Source organism: Hemicordylus capensis, chromosome 2 (assembly GCF_027244095.1).
Source record: "Hemicordylus capensis ecotype Gifberg chromosome 2, rHemCap1.1.pri, whole genome shotgun sequence".
Taxonomy (NCBI): domain Eukaryota; kingdom Metazoa; phylum Chordata; class Lepidosauria; order Squamata; family Cordylidae; genus Hemicordylus; species Hemicordylus capensis.
In genome coordinates, this window is record NC_069658.1 from 62,050,442 (window position 1) to 62,077,540 (window position 27,099).

Consider the following 27,099-nt stretch of genomic DNA (forward strand, 5'->3'; position numbering starts at 1 on the left):
AATACCTTACCTAGAGAGCAAGAGGTTGCCGGTTCGAATTCATGCTGGTGTGTTTCCCAGACTATGGGGAAGTCCTATGTCGGGCAGCAGCAATATAGGAAGATGCTGAAAGGCATCATCTCATATTGCACGGGAGATGGCAATGGTAAACCCCACCTGTATTCTACCACAGACAACCACAGGGCTCTGTGGTCACCAGGTGTCGACACTGACTCGACAGCACAACTTTACTTTTACAGTAGCTCTAAAGAAACGTAAAGGTAAAGTGTGCCATCAAGATGATTTCGACTCCTGGCGCCCACAGAGCTCTGTGATTTTCTTTTGGTAGAATACAGGAGGGGTTTACCATTGCCTCCTCTAGTGCAGTGTGAGTTGATGCCTTTCAGCATCTTCCTATATCTCTGTTGCCTAATATAATACCAGCGGGGATTCGAACCGGCAACCTTCTGCTTGTTAGTCAAGCATTACCCTGCTGTGCCATTAGGTGGCTGGAAATGCTTGACTAACAAGCAGAAGGTTGCTGGTTTGAATCCCTGCTGGTACTATATCAGGCAGCAGTGATATAGGAAGATGCTGAAAGGCATCATCTCACACTGCACGGGAGGAGGCAATGGTAAACTCCTCCTGTATTCTACCAAAAGAAAACCACAGGGCTCTGTGGGCACCAGGAGTCGAAATCAACTTGACAGCACACTTTACCTTTACTTTACTAAAGCCTCTCAAATAGTACTGTTAAATATTGCCTTATAAAAATCCCTCCCATGTAGGATCATATCATAGTTCCCATACCCTCTAACATTTCATTGGCAAAACTAAGGAGATGCCTGTGAATGTGTAGGGGGCATGGCCAAACATGCCACAAATGGAAAGCAAATAATAAATAAAGTGCAGAGCACATTATTCCAGATTACCAAGGCAGATGAGCCAAGCCTACCCTACAACATTTCACAGATGAAACTTAAGTAGGGATCCACTTGTTAACAACCAATTCTCATACCAAGGATTACTGCCCAAGTACCCACCCCGCCCCACTATTTTTATACACTATATGCTGTGAACTGTACAGTGCTTTTGTACTGTGCAGCCATTTAGATGCAGGTTTACTAAAGACATGATTAGGGATGTGCACACACCGAGGTTTGTGCACAGGTTCAGAGCTGAACTAGTTCAGCTGACCATGCAATGTGCTGTGGCTGGTGTTGCAAAACAACATGGCTGGTGTTGCTGACCATGCAAATGGCATCCCAGAGCTAGACGTGGATTCTTGGGGGGAGCACCATTGCAACAGGAAGCTGCGTGTGGAGCGGAGAGCAGGTAAGCATCTGCTCTCCTCCTTTTTAAAGATCCTGCATGCCACTCCCCACAAGCACCCCCCCCCCGGTGGCACCAAACACATCCTTAGACATGATGTATCCATTCCCCCACTTGGAGTTTTAATTTCTAGAGACTCTGAAGAGTAATCCTGAAGCATAACAAGTCTAGCAATTCAGATTTTCAAAATGGCATCCCCAAGAGATAAAAATATAGACAGTGATTTACCAAGGGACCGATTCCAGAAAATAAGGTAAATAGGGACAGTTGGATCCCATGTGTTCCATGTAGAAAATACTCCTGTTTCCATCATCAGCCCATGACAAATTCCTTGAAAGTCATGCCAGAAGTGTAAACTGTGCAAGGCTCACACATGAGCACATGCAAACATGTAGCCAAAAGGAAGACAAATGTGACATGCTGCTCTCCACATTCAGGACTGCAGGGCCTACTTCCTCTCAAATTTGCCATTGCATTTTCCTATTATTCCTACTTCCTCACCAGAACCTCAAACCATGGACCCAGAGAGAACATAGCCTTTCAGCCAAGCTCTGAGAAAAAGGGGTAAGCAGCAAGGTGGCCAAATTTGCAGATGATACCAAACTCTTTCGGGTAGTGAAATCCAAAATGGATTGTGAGGAGCTCCAAAAGGATCTCTCCACACTGGGTGAGTGGGCAACAAAATGGCAAATGTGGTTCAGTGTTGGCAGGTGTAAAAATGACTCACATTGGGATGAAGAATCCCAACTTCAAGTATACGTTGATAGGATCTGAGCTGTCGGTGACTGACCAGGAGAAGGGTCTTGGGGTCGTGGTGGACAGCTCGTTGAAAGTGTCGACTCAATGTGTGGCAGCTGTGAAAAAGGCCAATTCCATGCTAGGGATCATTAGGCGGGGGACTGAAAATAAAACTGCTAATATTCTAATTCCCTTATACAAAACTATGGTGCGGCCACACCTGGAGTACTGCATACAATTCTGGACACCACATCTAAAAAAGGACATTGTAGAACTGGAAAAAGTGCAGAAGAGGGCAACCAAGATGATCAGAGGCCTAGAGTACTTTTCTTATGAGGCAAGGCTACAATAGCTGGGGCTATTTAGTTTTGGAAAAAGACGACTGCGGGGAGACATGATAGAGGTCTATAAAATCATGCATAGTGTGGAGAAAGTGGATAGAGAGAAGTTCTTCTCCTTCTCACCAGGGGTCATCCCATGAAATTGATTTCAAGGAAATTTAGGACCAACAAACGGAAGTACTTTTTCACACAACGCATAATAAACTTATGGAATTCTCTCCCACAAGATGTGGTGACAGCCAACAACCTGGATGGCTTTAAGAGGGGTTTGGATAACTTCATGGAGGAGAGCTCCATCAATGGCTACTAGTCGAAGGGCTATAGGCCACCTCCAGCCTCAGAGGCAGGATGCCTCTGAGTACCAGTTGCAGGAGAGTAACAGCAGGAGAGAGGGCATGCCTTCAAATCCTGCCTGTGGCTTCCAGCAGCATCTGGTGGGCCACTGTGTGAAACAGGATGCTGGACTAGATGGGCCTTGGGCCTGATCCAGCAGGGCTGTTCTTATGTTCTTAAAAGGCTGCCACTGATGGGCCAGTGTCAGTGATCCAATTGGAGGAATGACAATGATGACCAAGAAGAATATTTATATACTGCTTTTCAACAAAAGTTTCCAAAGCAGTTTACATAGATATAAATAAATAAGGTTGCCTCAGATTTTTCTCATATGGGTGGGTGGTCCCTTGGACTGCGCGTGCATATTACTTGTAGCATTAGCGTAACTAAAATGCTTATTTTTTAAACAGAAATAAATGTCTAGGTTTCTGGTGAAGATATCTCGCAAACAACAGTGGTTAAAATGTTCAGGGGATAACTGTTGTCAGTCTGTTGCAGGAAAATATGCACAGAGTGAAAGATTATGCTGCAATAAATTTGTTAGTTTAAGGTGCCACAAGACTCTTCATTAAAGTTTAGATTGAAGTCTGCAGCAGGTGGAATAAGCAGGACAGTATACTAATATATATTAGAAACATGGACTAACTATTTTTTTCTCTTTATTAAATCAGATTTTACAGTATTCACTGAGAGCAGGGAACACTGAATTATATTTAGATAATCGTTCCATAAATACTGTGTGTTTTCACAGTAGTCACAAAGTCTGAAATTTATGTGCTAATTACAGACCCCAAATCATCCCTACCCAGATTTGCAATTAAAACTGAAATATTTTCATATAATACAATTCCAGGGTTTATAGCAACATCCATGAGACATACCAGTTATTGTTTGCATAGTACATTTGAACATTTTATGTTTCAAAACAATTGTTACACTTGTGCCATCCTTGGGGCTGCTGTTTTTACAGCTGGGAGTGGTTAATTAGAAAAAAAGGAACCAAATATTCTTACACAGTGATTCACATATGGTAGACATCAGTGGAAACCAACCGGAAGACATACAGATTACGAAAAATCTCTGTGTGCTATTGTCTTCTTAATATAACATTGTGCATTTTGAAAAAAATTACATACTGTACTTTTTAAAGTATGGTCTGACAGCAAAGAGCAGCTCGAATGCAAATTTAGGGAGGATGTTGAATAATTCAGTAGCTTGTTATGTGATTAGATCTGATTGGTTCCCTACTAAGATATTGCCCATAAAAATGATTTCCCATGGTAGCATTGGTCTCGGGGTAGGAATGGGATGGGGGGTTTATGATGTCCATTAAATGGGAGAACAAGGCTTACTTGAACTAATAATATCATGGTTGCACAGAATGATTGATAGTCTTTAAAAAGGCCCAGATTGGTTTCATCTTTTTTTCAGATGTTATCACTGACTTGTTCTTAGTCATGTGCAATCACTAAGGCCAAGAAAGGTAACAAGTGCTTGATGTATGATACTTGTGCCACTTTTGTCAGAACTGCATTTATTCTTAAAGTGTGTGTGTGTATGAGTGTGTGTGTGTGTGTGTGTGTGTGTGTGTGTGTGTGTGTGTGTGTGTGTGTAGAAAGATCTGGGCACACTGGAGGAGATGGGCCAATGGGTAAGCAAAGATCTTGTCCTGACAGAAAAGAAATAGATCAAGTATAAACAGTTCTTCTCCTTGCACTGTGAATATCTTCATTGCAAATTAAATGAATTAAGAAGCTATCACCTTCCTGCAAAGTCTGTATGCTTAATTCTATTTGCACATCTTTCATCCTGCTACTTATGCCTCTTTAGAAGAGCTTATCAATTTTCAATTCATTATTATCTTCAAAACCTGTGAGAAGTGCCAAACTCCCTTTATGATTTTTTTAAAGGGCACTATAAATACACATTTAATTTATCCAGCTAAGCCATGTAGCAGAGCATGTTTTGCAGCTTCTCCCATACTACACATCAAGGTGGATGTCTTAATCAGTTGCTGAAAACATTATTATCAGCACTGTATTCATGTAAGATTGTGTATATGTGCATATGTGAACTACAAAATGTTTGGCAGGAGCCCAGATGGAAAAGGGGGAGAAAGTGTGAGAAGGAGTCTTAAAAGGTTCACAAAATAGCTGTGTGAATAGCTTTCATTTCAAGATCCTTCTGTCATCCTTCTTTGTTCTTCTGAGATGACAAACGGCCAAAGCAATAGAATGTCAGATATCTATGACTGCTCCACCCAGTGTTGATCTTATATTTTGGTGTGTGTGTATATGTGTGATAGATAGATACACACACATATGCACATACACATACTTGCAAAATACTGCAGTGTACATGTGTGCATATGGGCACACTGTGGGTCCAAACAACATTGATACATAGGTCCCCTCCCTCATGTTGATTTTTATCTCATGTAGAGTTGAATGGTTTTCTGTTTTGACAATTTAAACACTGTCTCAAGATTGTTTAACAAAATCAAGAGCAGTTCTTGGCAATTAATTTCTGCAGTCAATAGTATTCTCAAACTGGGCAACTCCCCTTGGAACTGGGAGCCACAACAGAAAAAGCCTGTGCAAGTGAAAGAGCAAGACAATTCATTAGACAATTCTGCAGCAGCTCAAAGTGGCGGGGTGGGGGGGGGGATGTCAGCCCCTGCTCCTGTGCTTCAATACTAATGAGAGTCATTGCATATTCATAACCCTAAATACAGTCAGCTTCTTATAAAAACTTTTGTCATTGAGGCTTCATGGCAAGAGCAAAGCATTGCACTCTCCGTGTCGTGGCACTTCCGCCAAGAGAGTGCAAGAGCAAGATTGATTGTTTTGCAACGCGGCTTGACAGGGAACTAAGAGATACTGCCCCAAGGGTCCTGAAACTAAGCTTAGTTTGATTACAAGGCTCCAAGTAATCAAAGAAACAAAAGAGAAAAAAAGTGGATTCTTTTTTTTTTTAGATAAAGGAAGGCTCTAAAGATATAGCTTTCCTTATTGAGTGTTCAGAGTAATTATCTGCTAGCAGTTTAAAACAGTTCATATCAATTTTTATCACAGAGGAAGAAGAACAGTGATCTCCAGCAAACTTGTTCCCATGTTGTAGGAACACTGCAGCCTGTCTTAATAGATACAAATCTCTAAAACCATATGAAGCTTTCCATCAATAGCAATAGTGAAGATTAGGCAACTCCACCTGTCAGATATTAAAATCACTTCTGCCAAGTGTTGTGCTGCCCAGAATTCGCTCCTTGCAGGTTGATTTTTCTTTGTTGTCAATTTCGTCTTTTATGTAGTGCATCATTTTAATTTTTTTTCCTAATTTGCTTACCCAGTTCCCAAAAAAAGCCTGAAGAGAGAGAGAGAGAGAGAGTGTGTGTGTGTGTGTGTGTGTGTGTGTGTGTGTGTGTTTGCGGGCACAAACACACATGCAGCAGTACTACCCTCTGACCCCACAATACCTGTCTGCTGGGGTAGCTATCAGCATCCCCTGGAGTCAAAGAAGGGAAGCATCTCTTTCAGCACCCACTTTGAAAAAAGGCCTTGAGCATTTTCTCACTCATAATGATGTCTTCAGCTGGAATGCCAGCACATTTCCACATCTCCTTGACAGGCGAGCAGACTAGAAGATATACATAAAATTAAAATAGAATGGAATGTTAAAAGAAAGGTTTGCAGTTCTGATTACATGCAGGCTTGTTGTAATTTTGTAAAAAGCAGTTTCCAAATGGATCTGCTAATACATGCAAAAGCTCTCTGTTGCTCAATAAATGTCAAAAAATATTAGGGGAGGGGAGCTATCTGAACCATTTATACATCTTAGGCACATTTATACAGACTCAAAAAATAGAGAAATCTTGAAGTTATGATTGATTGGGGTAACTGATTATCCACAGATATTCTAAGTGTTGAGACTCTAAATTATCAGCTGTATCAGTCTGATTGCAGTAAAACATGAAAACATTGACTTTTGTCTAGTTAGAGAAATTTATTTTGCCCTGAATGACAATCCTTTAAGTAGAAACTAGGCAGCCTGCCAGCTCTCCATGTCATACACTGAATTTCGCAAAGACAGGCCATATTTTCAACTGTTTGTCTAGGTTCAATGAATGGCGTGGAGGACTTTTATAAACAATTTCCTAATATACATAGCTCTGCAGACACTTCTTTGCTCCTTAAGGTATCTGAGGAACAATATTTGTACATTTGGAATAATTGGAATAAAATGCAATTATAAACTGGTTTACAGTGAAAGTGTAGTCTCGTCAGTTATGCAAAGAATTCTTTTTTTAAAAAAAATTGTACCCTCTTTGGAACGCAGCTTCATGAGGAAGTTGGATTAATATGTTTTACAAGACTGAAATAAATGCTCATCATAACTGTCAGCAACCTGACAGCTTTCAAAAACAGCTTTTGTTCCCAGAATGAGTCATTTGCATTATCTTCTTTAAGATCACCTACTGTCACTTTCCTGCTGCATGAGGAGCAAATAATACCAGGGCCTGACCCAGAGATGTTTAAGCCCAGCAAAGCGTTGCTCGCCCACTGCTGCACTTGAAGATCTCCACATTTCCTTCCAAAATTTCCTTCCAGATCTGATTAGAGATGTGAAGGCCTTGGAAAAAACTGGGGGGTGGAGACCTTTTTCCCCCAGAAAAAATTGGAAAAAACTTTTTTTCCCCAGGGTTTCTTTATAGGGTTTTTTCTTGATATCCCAGGCCTTCACATCTCTAGATCTGACAGCTCTGATTATCTTTTCTACAGTGTATTTATGCAACATTTTGAACATTTGTATCCTGTTCTTTAACCCCCTCCCCCCAAAAAGGGGTTCCCAGTGCATGCACATTCTCCATAACTGCAACATCCAGCACTGGTTCTCATTTGTGTTACCCATGGGGAAATACACAAATAGTAATGGTAGTGGCTGCCACAGATCCACCTTGCTGGATCCTGTTAAAGGTGCATAATAGTTTTTTCCTGAAAGAAGTGATCCGTTCAATCCTAAAATAAGAGGGTTGGCTTCAGACACAAGCTAGGCAATATCAACTTTAGCAGCAAAAGTATAGAATAATAGTACATGGGGGTGTTATTAAAATAAGTGTTGAAATCCTACTAGCAGAGTAATACTCAAAGCATTGTTTCTTATTTGCAGATTCAGAAGAAGAAAAATAACTAAAGCTATAATATATATGAATTAATTTTAAGATTAAAGCTATCCACCTTGAATGAAAATAATCCAATATGAATCACCTTTTCTGTTCTGAAGAAAGAAATAAAGAAAATAGTTTATTTAGTTCAATATATAACATATTCAATTGCAAGATTTTTCTCCTCTGAATTTCACAAGGGGATTAATGAAATTATTAATGAAAGCAGTCTGAAACAAGAGAAATTTCTGGACAAGTAATATCAGTCTGACTTAAACCCACAAAGAGGAAACCCAAAGGAAGGTCAGAAAGCCAAGATGACATGCCGTCTTCAACTTCTATTGTTGTGTCTAGTTTTCTGAAGGTTACTGGAGATTTTCCCCTCGCCCACAAAAAAAATTTGACCCTGTTCTGAAAAAAACTGAAAACAGTTCATTCACTGAAATTTGTATGAATAACAGTGTTTCAGTCTTTCATCTCATCACTGTTTGGCTGGTCATATATGAACATTTTGAAAATACAAATTAAATTTGAAAGGAAAAATTATCATAGTAAATCATACAGGTATTTTATGATAAGTGCAAATGTCAGGGGAGATGGACAGGAGAATGCAATCCTGTTGATTGACCTGAATCTCCTAGCAGCTTTAAACACCATTGGCCAGAATATCTCCTGAGCTGCCTATCCAAGATGGGGATAGGGGGCAACATTTTGTGACAGTTCTGGTCCTTTCTGGAGGGTAAGTCCTAGAAGGTGTGCCAGGGAACTGCTATTCCACTCAGTGGCCTTAGACAATGGGGTGCCTCATGTTTCCATCTTGTCCCACATCATTTTTAACATCTGCATGAAACCTTTGGATGAAGGCATCCAGAGATTTGGGTTAGATGTTCTCAGTCAGTATGCCAATGTCATCCAACTCTCCCTCTTTCATTGTCTGATCCTGGGAGGTACTGGAAGTTCTGAACTGGGAACTGAGTGAAGTTCTGGATGGAATGAGGTTGCATAAACTATACTTAACCCAAACAAGATCAGACTTGACAATCAGGGCAGAGGTATGCAACCTGTTTTGGTTCCCCACACCCACAACAAATGAACCTTCCTGAGAACTCTGTTTCAGTACTGAGGTTCTTCTCCATCTTTCCCTGCCATTGAAGGTGCAGTGCATGAGAATAAGAAATAGAAACTTTTCTATTGTGATCCCAAAATATGGCATCGCCTCCACAGAGAGGTACACCTGACCTCATCATTGCCGGCTTTTAGCTGAGCAGTGAAGACTGTGTTGTTCTAGCAAGTTTAGATGTCTGGGTTTCTTTGAGTATTTTGGTTTGCTACTAACTATATTGGATTTTTGCTGTTGCATTTTATTGTGTTTATTATTGTAAGCTCCTGCTCCACATCATTGGCTTCCACTGGCAGGGGCAAGGAAACAACACAGATAAGTTTACTGAAACACTTTGAGGAACTCAGCATGGGCCACCATTTTTAGTGGCAGCCCCAGGTTATCTGTCACATCTAGTTCCGCCCTCAGTAGCCAGAATTTAAGAGGTTTCTTAAGAAATCCTTCAGCATCCAGGTTGTCATTAGAAGATGTTTCATGGCTAAGAAAACTGTGCATCATCTAATGACATGCGCTTCATGTCATTGTTGAGTGGCATGATTTTAACAGAAGTGTACATTGGAAGAATCAAAACACCCACCTGATGAGAAACTGCAAGAAAGGGAACCTGCATGTGCATACTAATCAACATTTACTTTCCACACATCCAAGACTACAAGATATGTTGGAACTGGCTCCTTCACTACTTACAGTGCTTCCTACGCATCTTCTCTGTGAAGTAATTTGACTTTGGACACCTAACTAAGAATCTGAAACTATTATCAGCTGTGGCAGCACCAATTAAAAAAAAATTGAATAGGGGCACAGAAGTGGGGACAAATCGCATTTATGGATGAGAGGACTGTACCCCACAGATTAGATTTCTGAAACAGAAATGGGGGCCAGTTGGTGGGGCAAGCTACTTAACTGAGGGGGCACCTGCCTACCCTTTATCTCCCCCCCCCCACCTCTAGAGCTGCCCTTGATTACCCTCCTGAAAATTTGATTTAAACAAGAATGTCCTACCTGACTTGGATCCCTATCACATGTCCATAATAGTACTTCTTCAAAGTCAGAAAGCTTACATTTTCTGCAAACCTGAAGAGACATAGATAGGTACTTTTATAACTGCTTCACTCATAAACACAAAACAATCTTATTTATTTATTTAGGGCATTTCTATACCACTGTATACAAAAGATCCCTGGGTGGTTCACAATATAAAAACCATTAAAACACTAACATATGTGGATTTAACTAAGACGTTATTCCAGAAACAACTCCATTTTCTTCTTCTTTCCCTTCTTTTTTCTTTCTGATTCCACCCCGCACACTCTCTACAGGATCCCCACTGGGACAAACATCCAAACAACAAAACACAAAAGATTCCTAGATAGTATGCAACAGATACAATGTAATGCAGTGAAAGAAAGATGTAACCCTGCTTTGGATACATAGCATGGGATATTATTGGCAATTGAGTTATTGTAATAAATCTATTCCACTTTTAATTATATTCAGGGCTGGGTTAATCATCATGCTAAGAATACTATAGAGTAGAATCCCAGGGTGAACACAGGGCACTGATATCCTTTAATCCAGCACTGATTGTGTCTTAGTGGAAGATGGGTCTGAGGACTAAGCTCATAAAGTAGTGTTTCCCGAGGAAAGGGGGCATGCTGGAGAACACAGAAGGTTTATACATTAAGTTTCCATGTGTGTGTGAGAGAGAGGGGGCGGGGGGGGGGGGAGAGAGAGATGTTAAAAATTTCTCCATTTGAAAATACTTGTGCAGATTTTAGAGTGAATGTTAATGAGGGAGAAATGTCCTCAGATTATCTAGGGACACATCTGTATGCTTTCCGGAGTACAGATATGGATATCTCCTGAGTCCTGTTCAGACTGAGTTTTCTTGGGGCAGGGGGAAGACAGCACCCACTACACAGACACCCCAATTCAGCACAACTCCTGAACACAACCTACACACATACAAACTGTACATGCACAGACGTTGTTGAGAAATTGTTATGAATGTGCAGAGAAGGGCAGGGCCAAGAGGCATGATCCCACGCCATCCCCTATAGATATGTTGTCTGAAAAGGGCAGCAAAAGTAACTGGAATTTTGTTATAAAGCAAGGGTGATCATTTTGCTGTTACTTTAAAAAAAAAAAAACCCTTTGTGTATTTGCATATATACATATCTGGAACAAGGTTGGGGAGCTATCATTTCCGACAGGGAGGAAAACAGATATATCCGAATTGGCACTATGACAGCTGTGCATACAGATTGGGCTATTTTGCCTCAACAGAGTCAGATAATGTACCTCAGATCCACAAACCCTTCATAAAACTCTGCAGTAACTTTTTCCCATGGATACCAAGTACTTGTCTGACAATTGCAATCATGCTTGTGGAGGAATACAACCAAAATACACCAGCATATATAGCATATATTACAGGGTTGAGCATTCATGCAGATTGTGTACATAATGTGCACAAATGTCCAGCTATGTAACAGTAGCGAGGGGGTGGAGTGTCTGTTTTGCTTTTTTACTTCTTTTTCACTTACTTAGTATTAACTTAATGGTATGTGACACTCCTATCAGTGCAGTGCAATAAAAATGAAATGGTGCCCAAAGTGCATAGACACCATGAAAATCTCAATGACAAGAGCGACAACAAAAATTATACTCCCTTTTTCCTTTCCTGTGCCCTTTGTATTTATTTGAGAATATGTGACTTGGATCTCCGGCAGTGCAATAAAAATAAAATGTGCCCAAACAGAACTTACAAAGGAAAGGTAAATAAAATCTTGCTCTTTTGTATCATGCAAGAAGTGATTTTGATCACAGATCACTTTGCTCTTGCATCTGATAAGACAGACAATTTTTTAAAAAGAAAGCTTTACTGCCAATTATTTCAAAACTACTATTCAAGCATTAAAATCAAGTTTTTAAAAGAGTGTTTCATATTGTATATTATTGTGCTCATGGTTTGGTTTTTTAACAAAATTGATATTTTTGGCAACATGCATATCTGGAACAGCTCAAGCTCAAATATATAAATATATATATATATATATATATATATATATATATATATATATATATATATATATATATTATAGGATAATAGGCAAGCAGACATCTGCATGAAGCATTTCCCTCTTTAAGATACTATCATGTTAGTACATGTTTGTGACTTTGCCACAAATATAATGTGCTGATTTGTAAGTGTCTTAAAATATATGCATTGTGTAAAACTCAAATGCTTTAACTATGCTTGAAGGATTGTTTCATTGCTGGAAAATGAGCAGTAAGAATCCTGATTATTAATTATACCGAGAACATCACATGAACCAAGCGTCCAACATTTGCTACACCAGCTTTTTTAAGACTCCAGATGGAAGTTCAAAAGTATTTGTGTAAGATGAACCACATATATATTAAAGGTTCATACCTAGATCTGTAAATTATGCTTCAATGTAGCCTGTCACTCATAACAATAACTGTAATCTAGCACAACGTTAAGCATCCTTCATTTCAATGGGATTAAGCAGATTTACCTCTGTGCTGGTGCTGGATTGTGGCTAGTGTATGCAGGTAGTCCTCACCCCCTTGCTAGATCATATAGACAGCAAGTAGCAAGAGAGCAAATAGCTTCGTAATGTGGCAATTCCACTATTCTTCCATATTTTGAACAAGCACCACTAATTGAAATCAATTGCAGGAAGAGTATCTTTCATAATGGAGCAGTCCTCCATGAGGTACAAGCAACTAGCACTGCTGCTCCAATGTAACCTTTGGGCTGGTTTAACTCTCCAAGCCAAACCACTTCTATGGGAGAAAGCAAAATCTGTTGAATGGCCAGGACAGCTGGGAACTTGTAGTCTGCAGGTATTAAGCCATTCCCTTCCTCCCACCCCTCAGCACACTGAAGTGAGGGGGAGTTCCATCCAGTGCCCAATGAGATGCAACAGATCAGGTTGTGTTTGCAGGTAGCACATTAATGTGCAGACAGAGAGTTAGACAGCATCCCACTGCATCCCTCTTCACTTGTTAGCTTGGCATCCACCTGCCTGCCCATTGGTAAGCATTGGAAAGCTGGTCACCACTGAGAACCAGGGCAGGAACTTTTTAGCTTCACCATTATTGGCCATTTTTCACCTACTTCATACTGACATGTGTACAGTTAATAATGATTCTTAATTAATGGCTTTATAACTAGTAAAGGCCCTGTTCACAATGCAGGCATAGGGGGATCCCTTGAGTATTATCACTGGTGAACAACGAGAGGCATTGTTATAGTGAAAGAAGGGTTTATGTGGAACAGCTTGTCAGGACTTTGGGGCTGGAGATGTCTGGAAATGGACCTCCTTTTGGAGGCTGGTTTGCTGTGACGCTCAGGAGGGAGTGTCAGGCACACCTCCCTCAACACAGCCAATTGTCTTAAAATGGTGGCAAAAGTCAGGGGACTGCTGCTATACTCAGAGCTCGGTTTGCTTGCCCAAAGAGTGGGGAGGCAATAATCTCACCTTGGCGGTTGCTATCTCAGCCATTGCAGTTGTACTTACTAGGCTGATTTATGCTGCAGATCCAAGTTTGCTTAATAAAAGTTGAGGCCCAGGTTTTAGTCCACACTGCATGTCTCATCTTATATAAAGTCAAAAATCTGCCAACATGCCGTATCCTTCCAGTATCTCAAGCCCATGCTTCCTGCTAAGAAACTACACCAATAAAATATGTGCTAAGGCATGGCACAGGCCATTAAAATGGAGAGGGGGGTTCTATAGAATAAGGGCTTTACTTAGAAATCTTTCTAGCTAAATCCGATATTTTCCTTTTAGTTTTCCCATGTGAAACTAATAAAGGATTAACTCTTTCAGACTTCTTCCTCATTCTTGAGGTGACAGAAATACAAAAATGAAGTTTAAATCTGAATTATTTGATCCAGTATACAGCTGCCAGATCATCAATAACTGGACTTTGATTCTTTCCTTCACATTGAGACACAACCATTGGTGTTTGGATGCTGCCAAATGCAACTCCAGAACCAGCACTAGCATTGTAGCAATGGCTAGTGCTGCTGCCCTTGAAATGCATTTTGCCATTTACCCAATTTGATCCCCACCATAATTTCCCTATTCACAGTCCTCAGTGTGATCCAGAAGTGCTTCACAAGCATAATTAATTGTACAGTATGGGTAGGATAAGTGATGGGGCCGTAGCTCAGTGGTAGAGCATCTGCTTTGCAGGTAGAAGGTCCTAAGTTCAGTTCCTAACATCTCCAGGTGGAGCTAGGAAAGACTCTTTCCTTAATCTTGGAGAGCTGCTGCCAGTCAGAGAAGACACTACTGAGCTAGATGTACAAATAGTCTGACTCAATATAATGTAGTTTCCTATGTTCCTGTGACAAGACCTATCAAGAACTGCATTCTCACAGACTTTGGGCCACTTGGATCAAACTAAATTCAGTGCTGAAATCAAGTCTAGCACTGCACTGGTGCAATAGTGGCTGAAATTCAGATTAACACCTGGGAGGTATAGGATTAAGCTGCATCCTATGCTTTGCAAGCAGGGCAGGATGGCTAGGTCTGCCACTTGCAATTGCATTACACACTCAATAGCATAAGTCCCCATTCCCACTGAAGGCCACTGTGCCTCCTGAAAATATGAGCCTGAGGGTTGTGCAGCCCTCAGGGATATATTTATTGGAAGAAAGGTCCTGTGTCCAGAAGAACAATTGGACCAGATGACCAAGTTATCTGTGTTTGGAGAAGAAGATAAATTAACTCTATGAAATTTATTTTCAAATAGCCATGCATATATAAGATTGGACTGCAAACCATTATTCTTTCTGCAAACACATTGAACTCTAGTGAAGTGATTAAATCCCAGGTAGTCACTACCAAAATTGGATTAGAAAGGCTAGGAATATGCAAAGAAGTGACCACAAGGGTAGCTAGTATTTCACAATGCAACATCTGTGTTTGCAGTACTGACATAATATAAATCAAAGTGTGAGAAGGGTTACTGATCAGCATGAAGGAATTCCCATTAAAGCTACATATGTTGCTGGAATGGTGTCAAACCACTCTCAGAAGACATGGCAACATACAAGACTGTTAGGGCAGAGACTTCTTAAAACCTGTTTCTGAACTGGCCAATCAGTATGAAGTGTTGGTTCAGAAAGTACTTTTTCGCTTTATTGGCAATGAGTCACAAAGTGGAATGAATCCCTCAAGCCACCATTTCTTTCATCTGGGTTTGGTCAAACTGTTACACTTTTAAGCTCCAGGTGCCAAAATATGAATATATAACTGATAAATTCCTCTCTTTTTTTCCTGTAAAACTTTAAATCCAGCAACAAAGGAGTTTAATCAGGAAGTTACTTTCTTTTCAAAGAGAATTCCACCACAGCGTTCTGCAGCTCTGCTGTTTGGATAAAAATGATTGGAAATCATAGCTTCAGTCATTTAAATAATCTGTTAAAAAGCTATTAGGTTTCCCTAATGCCTAGTCATTTTTAAATGGTTCTCAATTTGATTCATGAACAATACACGAACAGTAAATGATTCATGTGACCAATCACTTAGCAAAAATGCAATTTTTATTAAGAGCCTCTTCAAGAAACTGATATCATTTTGGGTGAAATCCATTGTATCTTGTAGCATTTCAACACAATTTTTCAAATGGTTATGCCTCGAGGGTCAACTTTTCATGAGCCAAAGTTGGCAGAAAAGTTAGAATTGATACAGAAGATCAAGGAGGCAAAAGGAGCTGGAAGATACTGCATAGATAATTGTGAAAATTCTGCTCCAATTCAAGTGCTATTGAAGTTCTGTAATGACTTGGAGCTATCAGTGTATGTCAGATCTTACTGTAATCAGAGCTCATGGCACAGTCATTAGGGGTGTATACATGTAAATGGCAGTGGCTGCTTAGTTATCTATATTTAGGATCAGTGGCTGACATCTTGACCAATGCTTTGCTTGCTTTATGACAAAGTTGCACTAGTGCAAGAAGTTCATGTAGCTACACTAAATCACTGGGATTTTCAGAATTGCTCTATGGTACAAAAGTTGCCTGCCAAACATATGAAGCATGCCACAAGTTGTGCACCTGGTTGAGCAAGCTGAAACATGCACATGCTAGTCCAACGCTAGTCTGGAATGCAAGCTCCAGACTTAGCACAAATAGCTAGTGCAACGGCCTTGCACTAATGTAGTGCCCTTGCACAAGTGTGGCATTAGTCAGGGCGTCAGCCAGTAGAAAAAATGTATTCTAGGGCTGATATCCAGTCACCACAGGCTTTCTTGGTCTGTGGACAAAACATGAGCTCTAGATCAGGTAGTTATATATGCATATGCATATGCATAAAGGTGGAATTAGCTTTGACTTTAGGAATTCAGGGAACACAAGGCAAGCAGAAGCCTGTGTAAAGAGCATAAGCTACAACATCCATGGTTTAAGCCTCATCATCTCATCTCAAGCCTCAGACAAGGCACTGTTTCTCAGCCACATTTCCACATGAAGACAGTGGCCTGCTTTACTTTGTAAGATAATGTATGAGCATCTCTTTGAGCACTTAGGAAAATCACTGTACAAATACTTACTTGAATATAAAATGGTGAGTTGGATGAATCTACCCAAGATTGCAGTGGAGCAGATTTAATAATCACTCATTGCCCAGCTTTCGCACCAGTGTTTCTGATTTCTTGTCATGAAGCCAATCCTAGGCACCTAGGGCTTACTCCAAGGCAGGGTTCATCACTGCTCCACCTTGGAATAGAGGAAGTGAATAATAATCTATAGTAACCAATTTCCGACATTTCCAAAACCAGCTTGGAAATGGTTAGTTGTCACAATTCCTAGTATTGTTCAAGCAAAGTTACATGCTGTATATAGGTTTGAAAGTACAATATAGTTTTTGCTCAGGCATAAGAGATATTGGATCATGAAATTCAATGCATTAGATCATCTTTAATAAGAATTTGGATTTATGTTAAGTATTTAAACTGATTAAGTAAGTGTTTAAGATGGACCACAATGAAATTAACAGTTGAATAAATGTTTTGTTTTAAAATGTAAATCGTAAATAAATAAAAGGAAAAAATTAACAATATTATAGATGCAATTTGAAATATATTTAACTGGAAATAGGTTCCACTACATTAAATGAGTGCTTACTTCCACATAAACATATTTAGGATGGGGATTTTCATTGCGTTTGTGCCATTCTCTGTACCAGTATAGAAAGCAGTACATAGCAATGTTACATCTCAGATGCTCATTAGAAAACCATACAGTTCCTTCAATGCTTTCCTTCAAAGCTCATCTCATGTAAACACATCATCGAGGAAATATATTATATTGTATTTCACATAGACTATACTGAAAAAAAGCAAATTCTATACCAAAATGTTGGGTCACTGGTAAAAATGCATGATTCTTAGAATCCTCATCAAGTATTCATTCATGCTTTTAACATTATGAATACCCAATTAATGTCTTGTTAAAAGATGATGATTCATAGTCCATTGTGTTAAGCATTTAAACATGCCTACATAAGGCTTGGATATTATCATGGACTCCTTCATGTAAATGATACTGGTGTTATTGTTCAGTTAATCGGTCCCACAATATGTTAAACAATGTATGAGGATACATATAATATCTTACAAGGTAATCCTCTTTGGAATTCACAGTTCAGCTAATAAGTATTCCTGTCTCTAATCTCTCTAATCCTTAGTTGATATAGGTCAGTAAAACTAAGCTTCATTTGATAAAACTAAGTGTGATTTTTTTTCCCCTCTCTCTCTACTTTTTGTTATTTGGGGCACAATCCAGCCAAGGTTTAACACTTTGAATCTCACTGAGAGAGACTTAAGCTTGCACTTAACTTGAAATCAACAGGACTTAAAATATGTAACATTTTGCTGGATCATACCCATTCTTTGTTTACCGCTTTATCCAACGTCACCCCAGTATTATCGTTTGGTTGGCATCCACTGGAAGTGAGATATTCTGCCCTGAAATGTGAATGTGAAAGCACATAATCCATCCCTCTTGCTGAAGCAAGTCTGGGTCTGAGTCTGATTAGTAACTGAGTAGAAGACCACCTGTAACCGGGATTCCCAGATGTTATTGACTACAATTCCCATCATCCCCAGCCAAAGGCCATTGCAGCTGGGGATGATGGGGCTGTAGTCAACAACATCTGAAAATCCTTGTTACAGGGAACATTACTGGGAATTTTATGGCACTGCCATGAATTCCATGATGACATAAATGAAAGATATAGATGTAATTAATTAATGAAGAAACTGCACCACTTCTACTGAGGACCAGCCTTAGCAGTGGGCAAACCGGGTGGTCATCCATAGCACCTGCCTGAAGGGGGCACCAAGCTGAGCTTGGTGGTTCACTGCTGAGTGTACTTTCTGCAGTGAGCGGGGGGGGGGAGCAGAGCCAGGAAAGAGTTTTCAGCACCTAATTTCCCCCTTATTACCAAACTATATGTAAGAGAGAGGGGGCTGGTTGGGAAAGGAATTGAGAGAAAGATCTGGAGAGAGGGAAGAGGGCTGAAGAAGCACCAGTGAGATCCAGAAGGTTCATAGAAGCTTTACATACAGTAGAAGGTTTTGTAATCCTGCAAAAGCCACACAACTTGGCAACACTGGTAAACTAACCATGGAGTGGGGCCATCAAAGACACTTCTCACCCAGGGTGCTGCTTATCCTAGGGCTGACCCTGCTCTTACTCCCAATAGAATTTGTGTTGGGATCCCTTAAACACACCAGCTTTAAAAAAAAAAAAAAAAAACCACCCAAACTCAGCAACTTCTAAGTCTACTAGGAATTTTTAGTGGATTTGGGGTGGGGTTTTTTTGGTTTTTTTAGGAAGGCTGGAATGTGTCTGAGCACTAGCTTTACCATCTCTGGCTATCCTGGAGCAACAAAATCATATTAATGTAAAAAATAATGGCTGAAGTAACAGCTAGAAGATGCTATTAATTAAATGAAGGGAAATGCAATCCAGTGTAAGAAAAATTCTGAGAAGGTGGTTTTGCAAAAGGCACAAAGTGTGTGGACAATATAAGAAGTTGCTGCTAGCTGAATCTACGTGTGTGTTGGCACTATAGAGGCATGAACCACCTCATGACAGAATGTAGCTGGTGAAAGATTATAATGCAGGGCAGATTTAAGTAGGTGCCTAACTCTCTCCAATTGAAATCAATGGGACTTAAAAGAGCTTAATTTTGATTAAGACATACCTACAGCACTTGCACCAGGAGCGGCCATTTCATGAAGCCAAGTGGGACATTTTATTTTATTTATTTATTTACTTACTTACTTATATCTATGTAAACTGCTTTGGGTACCAGCATTCCCTCTAACAGGGATTCCCAGATGTTGTGGACTACAACTCCCAGAATCCCCAGCTGCAATGTCTTTTGCTTGGGGATTCCGGGAGTTGTAGTCAACCACATCTGGGAATCCCTATTAGAGGGAACACTGTTGGGAACTTTTGATGAAAAGTTGTATATAAATCTTCTTGTTCGTCGACAGTTTCTCAGGTGGTGGATTAACACCTATATCGGGGGCGGGAGCAATATAGGAAGATGCTGAAAGGCATCATCTCATACTGCACGGGAGGAGGCAATAGTAAACCCCTCTTATATTCTACCAAAGACAACCACAGGGCTCTGTGGTTGCCAGGACTCAAAATCGACTCATGTAGTCGATTTTGACACACTTTACCTTTAGACACACTTTAGACACACTTTACCTTTAGCAGGGTGGCAAGATACCCTGCCACCACCACTGCTATCGAAGCAGCTCTTCAGGACTGATCTGACCCTTGCAGGCTTTGTGAGGAGTATATGAGTATATGAAGAAAAGAGAATGCTGCCTTCTCCTCCTCACAGTCCTTTCAAAGCTCACAAGGAGCATGAGAAGAGAAGAGGAGGCTGCTGTCAGAGAGTTTCCTCGTCTTTAGTAACAGTCAGTGCTTTCCTGTTAGAGAAACTTGATAGTGATACCATTATCTATTATGCATGCATAAGCCCCCTGGTTTCAGTGGGACACACAAATATACAGCAAGGGCAAAGATGGTCAACCTAAGGCACACATGTCAAACACAAGGCCCGCGGGCCAAATCCGGCCCACCTGGCCGTTTTATGTGGCCCGCGGTGACTGTGCCGCATCCAAGCGCCTGACCGCACTGCCTCAGTACCCATTTGCAGGCAGAAGGACCCAGTCCCAGAAAGCTAGGTAGGAGCAGGGCGCTCCACACAAGTGCCTGACTGCGCTGCAGGCAGAAGGACCCAATCCCAGTGTAAAAGCTAGGTAGGAGCAAGACGTTCCACACAAGTGCCTGACCGCGCCACAGGCAGAAGGACCCAGTCCCAAACAGTGAGCTAAGTTGCTTCTACATATCCTTGCTTCTGCACACCCCTTCCTTGCCGAGACCCAGCACTAGGCACGACCGTGCCAGAGTCCTGATCCTGCACCTGCTGCCAGTAGCAACTACACAGGTATGGAGCTTGTTGTTATTTTCAGAACATGATTAATGCACGAGGATGGCGTGTGATATGGTGTCCCAGGGTGAGGAAGGATCTATACTTCTACTACTAAGATTAAGTATTTTAATAAAAAATTCGGCCCACAACTTTAGCCTGTGTTTTAGATTTCGGCCCCTTATGTGATTGAGTTTGGCACCCCTGACCTAAGGCTTTCCAGCTGTTGTGGGACTACAACTTCCATCATCCCCAGCCACAATAAACTGTAATGTAGCATCCATTGGAGAGTCTCAGCTTGACAACCCCTGAACTAGGGGCAAGGATTGCAGTCCAGATCATTTGTGGTTTCAGTGGTCATTGTTTGATAACAGTTTTGCATGCAATTGAAGTTAACCAGATTGTTTCCCTCCTTAATCAAAGTTCAGTCTGCTGCTGCTTCACCACTTGGACAATGTTTTATGCATCTCAGACGGTTCGAACATGACAAATGTTTGACAGGGTTCCTTTATTCGAGAAAGCATAGGACATTTACATGTGAGCACATGTAGTATCATATACCTCATAAAATCATACATTTTGTTTGTTTTATACCTTGCTTTTTATTATTATTATTACATTTATATCCCGCTCTTCCTCCAAGGAGCCCAGAGCAGTGTACTACATACTTGAGTTTCTCTTTCACAACAACCCTGTGAAGTAGGTTAGGCTGAGAGGGAAGTGACTGGCCCAGAGTCACCCAGCTAGTTTCATGGCTGAATGGGGGTTTGAACTCGGGTCTCTCCAGTCCTAGTCCAGCACTCTAACCACTACACCACGCTGGCTCTTCTACACCACGCTGGCTCTCTAATCAACAGTAACACAGCTGCTTACAAAATCAGAAGACCACAACAATCTCAAAACAAAAAATTAAAATAAGCATCCCTTGACATCACACAACAAAATGAAAAGCAAGAACATCTTCACTTCCTGTCTAGGGACAGACAGGAAGAAGACAAGCCTAATCTCCCTACCAAGGGAATTCTGTAGATGTGGTGTCTTCACTGAAAAAAGTCCCATCTCTAACATCCACCAAGTGAATCTCTGTCAATGGCTGGCCAAAGAGCAGGGTCCCTAGCTAGTCTTAGGACCTGGGCAGGTTCACATTGGAGAATGTGGTCCTTAAGGTAGCCTTGTCCCAGATCTTCAATGCAGGGGTGTAGCAAGGTTGGAGTAGTTCCAGAGACAAGATTTTAAAATGGGACCCTGAAGCTCAGCTCATGAAGTAAAGAAATCTTAAATAAGGCTGAATAGTAGTAACAAAATACCATGATGCAAGTCAGTTAATGGTACTAGAGAAAGACATGCTGTTCTGGTAGCTCCAGGTCTTAACACTCACATCCATTTCGGAGGATGAATACAACTAAAGGAAGCCCGGGCGGGTGTGTAGCTGGGGGAGTCAGTCATGTGACTTGCCTCTGGGGGGCCCTCCAAGGCAGTGGGCCCCCAGACAACTGTCTCCCCTTGCCCTATTATAGTTACGCCCCTGCTTCAATGTAGGACAGATCAGTGTATTTAAAGTAGCAATTGTTCAAAGCCTTCTCTCTCTCTCTCTCTCTCTCAACAGTCATAATGGAAGCTCCAATTGGTACTTCATGAACAATGCCAGCATCATCAGTTTAATGTTGTCCATATGGACTTCTAATAATAGATAAGAGACTACATTTGTATTGTATGTCTTAGAGACATTTAAAATCTTGATAAGGAAAGGCTGATTTCATTGGCCCCACAGTTAAAGGAAAGCAGACCCTAATTAAAAGAATTCTGTTCTGAATTAACTAGTTTGACATGTGCTAATTGACAGTTCCTGTGAAATGGTTCTAATTAAAGTCAATATGTCTTTTTCAATTAAAAGGAAATTAAGAATATACTAATATACATTAACAACTTAATCTGCCTTCAATATCCCATATATCAACTGCCTTTTCCTTAATGTTATTGGAGAGCCATCTGACATATATCTTCTACTGTTTGGTTGTGAAGTGTTATTATTCCACAAGAGCACTAACTATGGCGTGCATCCCCATCAGTAAGGGGATGGGGGAACAGCTCCCACTTTAATTTGTGGAGACCCTAAATGCAGGGATGATTAAAGGTAACCCTAACCCACCTTTCTTGGGAGCTAAGGGCATGTCAATTAAAAGGAGGTATTCTTAAGTGGCAAACTTTGATTACAAAAGTTCTCAGTTAACCAATTAGAAAAAGCTCTTCCTATTAGCTCTAGAGCTAATTGCATACTGACAGAGAGAGACTGGCTTGTTTTCATGATTTGGCCTGAGTATACACAAGCGAGTGTGAAAAACAGACCAAAGAAAACATATTTTTAATTCCATCCTGCTTATCAGCTGGAAGGGGGATGCTCTCAAGAAGTACTTTTCATTTTATATGAAAAATGAAAATGAAAAACATGATTACTTTATAAGTAAGTGCTAGAAGTCACCCCTTTACTGTCTGTGGAAATATGGAAGTGCTGTTTATAAACAAGATTAATTCAAATTTATATTACCAAAGCTTTAATACCACCAGTTCTGCTGATTGGGCAAAGAATATTAACAACCTGCAATACCAGCAGTGATATATTGATGCATCTACAATATATGGTAAACAATAGAAATTAAAATAATTTGCTCATATAAAATATAGACCAACCACTGAAACTATGTTTCTGTCTGTTTTAAGATGTAGCACAAAGTTGTCATTGGAAACACACTCCTCTTACAAAGAGCATACAGTTTAATCGCCTGGTATAAGTATTTGTCTTAGAAAACATGTGCATTCTACATAGATACTATGTTGTGGCCACAATCCAAAGAGCTGTATGCAAAGCAAGTTAATCATCTACGAATCTGCACCACTGATTTCAATGTCGCTTAGATAGCAGGGAAGCAACATGCCTAGAGAGCAGGAGGTTGTTGGTTCAAATCCCCACTGGTGTGTTTCTCAGAATATGGGAAACTCCTATTTTGGGCAGCAGAGATATAGGAAGGTGCTGAAAGGCATCATCTCATAATGCGAGGGAGAAGACAATGGTAAACCACTCCTGTATTCTACCAAGAAAACCACAGGGCTCTGTGGTCGCCAGGAGTCAACACTGACTCGACGGCACAATCTTTCCTTTCTTTAAACATGACTAATGTTCTTTGGATACAGCCCAGCCCAATGGACCTAATTGTCTGAGCCGAGTGGACTTTACAGTAAGTCCCGAGTGGGCTTTACTCAAAAAAGCAAAAACAAATAGTCAGTCTGGGTTATCAAGCAAGAGCTAGCAACAGCAAGGTGTGGCAGGTAGCTCAAACTAGTACCTGGGAGACCCAGTTTCAAATACCCACTCAGCCATGAAACTCACTGGATGACCTTGAGCCGATCTCGATCTCTCTCTCAACCTAACCTACTTTACAGGGTTGTTATGAGGATGCATGCCACCCTGAGTTCTTTGAAAGAAGGGAAGAATAAACAAAGCAAATTTTAAACTAAGTCAATAATAAATTATAACCAGAATTGCATTATACCTCAAATTTAGGTGCTATAATTCGAATATTTCTCAGCACTTCAGTTGTACCTCGTGTCAAAATGTGCCAAAGACATTTCAGTGAATACTTAGAAAATAGTATTAGTAACAAAACACTTAAAGCTTCCACTTCGATGTCATTATAACTATTGCCGAAGGGTAGTTCTGGTTGGGACTTTTTTCTTTTCTTTTCCCTATTTCTCTACAAATACACAAACAGAAATTATTTTCTAAGGAGTCACTATCATAAGACAACCTCTAATCAAATCCACTATTGGCAAGGCCAGTCCAAAGGGTCAGGGGTGCCCCAGGTTGGCACCTGCCACACAAGTGGGCACCTGCCATTGGGCATGTGGGTGATCCCCATTGCCCACCCTGGCAGCTTGGCTCTGACTGGCACTGATAGTACGTGCACCTGCCTGTGGTCTCCCATCACCTGGCTGGCTGTGGCTGCCTGGCTGACCCAGGCCAACAGCGCCCCTCCCTGCTGGGAGCCCTAGGCAGTCACCTAGTTTACCTTGTGAGTGGGCTGGCCCTGACTACTGGATTTGTTTATTCAGTCCTATAAACACTTAGCGATCTTTTGCATGACCTCAAGGCCGCTGCTGGGTGCTCTGCAGGGAAGGCAGGAACTCACCTGCCTTCCCCAGCAGACAGCAAGCTGCCCTCCCCTCCACCACACCATGTGCCTACACAAGTGGCTGTGCAGTGACCACAGGAGCTGGGAGCAGGAGGACTTTCCCCCCTTCGGCATCCAAGGTGCCCCCAAGCACAAGCACAGTGGCTGCTCTCGTTAGATCTGCTGCTGTGCTCGGCTCAGCTGCTCCTTCCACCAGCTCAGTGCCAGAAATGGCAGCAGGCCAGGGGAAGCCAGCAAATAGGAAACAGAAGAAGCAAACACTTGGTTTCTTCGGGCATTCTTTCTTCTCTTTCTGCATCAGCTTTGGAAGAACTAGAAGAGGCTGTTCACAAACGCAGCCTAGCCCAGGCTAGGGCAACCCAGCGTGGGCTAGGCTGTGCATGTGAAGAACTGGGATCGAGCCCAATCTTCGCACTGCCCCCCACACCAAGCCCAGGTTTTTAACCCGGCATTCAGCCCTCGATTGTCTGGGCAATCGCTGCTGGGTTAGATGGCTTCCCGGGCCCACATTGCAAGTAGCTGAAGCCAGGGAAAGCTATTTAACCTGGTAACAATTACCCAGACAATTGCTGACCAAGGTTAAGTGAACCCTAGGTACGGTTGAACACTGGGACTTGAACGGGTTAAAAACTCGGGCAGTGCCAAAATCAGGCTCAGTCCCGGCACATCACATGCACAGCCTAGACCAGACCTGTGTGAACAGCCTCTTCGAGCTCTTCCAAAGCCGATACAGAAACAGAGGAAAGAACACTCAAATAATCCAGGTATTTGCCTCTTCCATTTCACCTTAGAAATCGGTGAAGGTGTATGACAAAAAATGTAGAATATTTCAGTATTCATTTCGTCTGCTGTTAGTCTACAGTCACTGGCTGACACCCTAACGAAGCTGTTGCAGAAGGATGCTGTGCTAACACAAAGCTGCTGTGTGCTACTAGGGCAAAGTCTGGACTTCGCGTTCCTGACTGGTGTGCTATCACAAGCATGGACGCACTTGCATAACAGCAGCACTTCTCGTTTGTTTACATAGAACTTATGCACAGTTGCACAGAACCCTGGGCTTTCAGCACAACTATGTGAAGTTCATACGCTAGGCTCATGATGCAAGTGCTTCATCAGTCAGGATGTTAGCCACTGTTCCTGGGGTTGCCAGTCTCATCAAGACTGGAATCAAACAGTCCAGGGCTCTCTTTAATACGGCTCCTTAATGTAGCAGTGTGTCAAGCTGAAGCTCTGTACTTCATCGTCTGGGCATGCACAAATCACTAAATTCTCCTTTAACAAAATAATCTCAGGCTATTTTGGCTACCCCCTCTTTACTACCTGCAGATCCATCAAGGTCCACTTCCCATAGAGTTGAGAACCCAGATACACAGGCGCGTGCTCACACAAAACGCAGCATGGACCCATACTTTCCCCAAAAATAATTTTCTCTACCACATAGTTATTCACAATTTGCAACAACTAAACATGCAACAAGACATGTTTGCAATTCAAAAACAAGTATAGCTAAAACATTCAGGCGTGCCCTGCTTATTTATATAGACAACCCCAAAATGAAGCTAACAACTCTAAATTACATTCACAAGAAGATATGATCTCTAGACTCAGCAAACAATCAATTAGAATACATCTAGCATATTTATGAAGGCAAATTCATCAAGTCTTGGGCATGATAAAAGGATCCAGACCAGGATTGGTTTTGTTCATTAAAGTTCATTTATTCATGACTTAGGCATTTCAGTTGAGACAATAAAGAGTTTTCAATTAATACTCTGATTTATTTTTTAATTTCTTTTCTTAAACATCTAAGAAACTCTTTGCCTGTCTGAATCAAGTAACCATGGGCAGCATGCAGACTAGTTAGTCAGCACTAAGTACCATTGAAATAAAAGAGATAAGTTAATCATGAATACATTACTAGTTACTACACGACTAGTTAAAAGAGCTAGTTTTAGCCTTAGATGACTAGCTAAAGATTAGACTAGTTAAAGACTAGACTACATGCTAGTCATGAATACGTGACTAGTTACTACATGAGAAGGGTCCACCTTTGTTTGCATTTGGAAGGAAGACTACATGGGAGTGTTGTAAGATATTTCCCATAGGGAATGGGGCTGCAGTGGAGGAGTATCTACATGCTTGTTTACTCCCTGGCATCTCTGTGTAAGGCTGTGGAAGACTCCAGCTTGTAACCTTGGAGAGCCACAGTGTAGGCAATACTGAGCTAGATGGACCAAAGGTCTAAGACAGCTTCCCATATTCCTATGAGATCACCTCACCTATGACAGCACAGCCTCACTGAAATTAAAGACGTACCAAGGAGTCCTGGGTTCCAATCCCCATTGAGCCATGAAACTCACTGGGTGACTCTCTCAGCCTAGCCTACCTCACAGGGTTGTTGTGAAGATAAA

General features: G+C 41.2%; 1 long non-coding RNA gene across 6 annotated transcripts in view; it reads right to left on the reverse strand.

Moving 5' to 3' along the window:
- LOC128348153 (uncharacterized) overlaps positions 1 to 27,099 on the reverse strand; it is a 115,501-nt gene that overhangs the window by 15,761 nt on the left and 72,641 nt on the right. For 4 of the 6 annotated variants that reach the window (XR_008317964.1, XR_008317962.1, XR_008317965.1 and 1 more), the window contains exons 6-10: positions 17,931 to 18,012; positions 16,597 to 16,762; positions 10,007 to 10,078; positions 7,958 to 7,997; positions 6,199 to 6,359 (exon numbers count right to left, since the gene is read on the reverse strand). This is a non-coding gene — a long non-coding RNA (uncharacterized LOC128348153). The remainder of the gene's footprint in view (positions 1 to 6,198; positions 6,360 to 7,957; positions 7,998 to 10,006; positions 10,079 to 16,596; positions 16,763 to 17,930; positions 18,013 to 27,099) is intronic. The other 2 variants (XR_008317968.1, XR_008317966.1) reach the window with 1 other exon arrangement.